We start from the raw sequence: 2,500 nt of genomic DNA, 5'->3' as shown, positions 1-2,500 counted from the left end.
GGCTTGATTTTGTGGCTTGGTGGTGATTTTGGTGAAAAACGAAAATCATGGTTTTGGAAAACTGGCTGGACTCAATCCTCACAAATGCCTTCAAAGTGATGTGGGAGAAGTTTGGGATCAAAAGGAATTGATCTTGGCATGGTTGGTGCATAGCCAAGTTCATGATTTTGGTGTTTTGGCTTGATTTTGTGGCTTGGTGGTGATTTTGGTGAAAAACGAAAATCATGGTTTTGGAAAACTGGCTGGACTCAATCCTCACAAATGCCTTCAAAGTGATGTGGGAGAAGTTTGGGATCAAAAGGAATTGATCTTGGCATGGTTGGTGCATAGCCAAGTTCCATGATTTTGGTGTTTTGGCTTGATTTTGTGGCTTGGTGGTGATTTTGGTGAAAAACGAAAATCATGGTTTTGGAAAAGTGGCTGGACTCAATCCTCACAAATGCCTTCAAAGTGATGTGGGAGAAGTTTGGGATCAAAAGGAATTGATCTTGGCATGGTTGGTGCATAGCCAAGTTCCATGATTTTGGTGTTTTGGCTTGATTTTGTGACTTGGTGGTGATTTTGGTGAAAAACGAAAATCATGGTTTTGGAAAAGTGGCTGGACTCAATCCTCACAAATGCCTTCAAAGTGATGTGGGAGAAGTTTGGGATCAAAAGGAATTGATCTTGACATGGTTGGTGCATAGCCAAGTTCATGATTTTGGTGTTTTGGCTTGATTTTGTGGCTTGGTGGTGATTTTGGTGAAAAACGAAAATCATGGTTTTGGAAAACTGGCTGGACTCAATCCTCACAAATGCCTCCAAAGTGATGTGGGAGAAGTTTGGGATCAAAAGGAATTGATCTTGGCATGGTTGGTGCATAGCCAAGTTCCATGATTTTGGTGTTTTGGCTTGATTTTGTGGCTTGGTGGTGATTTTGGTGAAAAACGAAAATCATGGTTTTGGAAAACTGGCTGGACTCAATCCTCACAAATGCCTTCAAAGTGATGTGGGAGAAGTTTGGGATCAAAAGGAATTGATCTTGGCATGGTTGGTGCATAGCCAAGTTCCATGATTTTGGTGTTTTGGCTTGATTTTGTGGCTTGGTGGTGATTTTGGTGAAAAACGAAAATCATGGTTTTGGAAAAGTGGCTGGACTCAATCCTCACAAATGCCTTCAAAGTGATGTGGGAGAAGTTTGGGATCAAAAGGAATTGATCTTGGCATGGTTGGTGCATAGCCAAGTTCCATGATTTTGGTGTTTTGGCTTGATTTTGTGACTTGGTGGTGATTTTGGTGAAAAACGAAAATCATGGTTTTGGAAAAGTGGCTGGACTCAATCCTCACAAATGCCTTCAAAGTGATGTGGGAGAAGTTTGGGATCAAAAGGAATTGATCTTGACATGGTTGGTGCATAGCCAAGTTCATGATTTTGGTGTTTTGGCTTGATTTTGTGGCTTGGTGGTGATTTTGGTGAAAAACGAAAATCATGGTTTTGGAAAAGTGGCTGGACTCAATCCTCACAAATGCCTTCAAAGTGATGTGGGAGAAGTTTGGGATCAAAAGGAATTGATCTTGGCATGGTTGGTGCATAGCCAAGTTCCATGATTTTGGTGTTTTGGCTTGATTTTGTGACTTGGTGGTGATTTTGGTGAAAAACGAAAATCATGGTTTTGGAAAAGTGGCTGGACTCAATCCTCACAAATGCCTTCAAAGTGATGTGGGAGAAGTTTGGGATCAAAAGGAATTGATCTTGACATGGTTGGTGCATAGCCAAGTTCATGATTTTGGTGTTTTGGCTTGATTTTGTGGCTTGGTGGTGATTTTGGTGAAAAACGAAAATCATGGTTTTGGAAAACTGGCTGGACTCAATCCTCACAAATGCCTCCAAAGTGATGTGGGAGAAGTTTGGGATCAAAAGGAATTGATCTTGGCATGGTTGGTGCATAGCCAAGTTCCATGATTTTGGTGTTTTGGCTTGATTTTGTGGCTTGGTGGTGATTTTGGTGAAAAACGAAAATCATGGTTTTGGAAAACTGGCTGGACTCAATCCTCACAAATGCCTTCAAAGTGATGTGGGAGAAGTTTGGGATCAAAAGGAATTGATCTTGGCATGGTTGGTGCATAGCCAAGTTCCATGATTTTGGTGTTTTGGCTTGATTTTGTGGCTTGGTGGTGATTTTGGTGAAAAACGAAAATCATGGTTTTGGAAAAGTGGCTGGACTCAATCCTCACAAATGCCTTCAAAGTGATGTGGGAGAAGTTTGGGATCAAAAGGAATTGATCTTGGCATGGTTGGTGCATAGCCAAGTTCCATGATTTTGGTGTTTTGGCTTGATTTTGTGACTTGGTGGTGATTTTGGTGAAAAACGAAAATCATGGTTTTGGAAAAGTGGCTGGACTCAATCCTCACAAATGCCTTCAAAGTGATGTGGGAGAAGTTTGGGATCAAAAGGAATTGATCTTGACATGGTTGGTGCATAGCCAAGTTCATGATTTTGGTGTTTTGGCTTGATTTTGT

This window comes from Phaseolus vulgaris, chromosome 9, assembly GCF_051622355.1.
Source record: "Phaseolus vulgaris cultivar YP4 chromosome 9, ASM5162235v1, whole genome shotgun sequence".
Classification (NCBI taxonomy): Eukaryota; Viridiplantae; Streptophyta; class Magnoliopsida; order Fabales; family Fabaceae; genus Phaseolus; species Phaseolus vulgaris.
The sequence above is the reverse complement of the archived record's forward strand: the minus strand, read 5'-3'. Positions refer to the sequence as shown.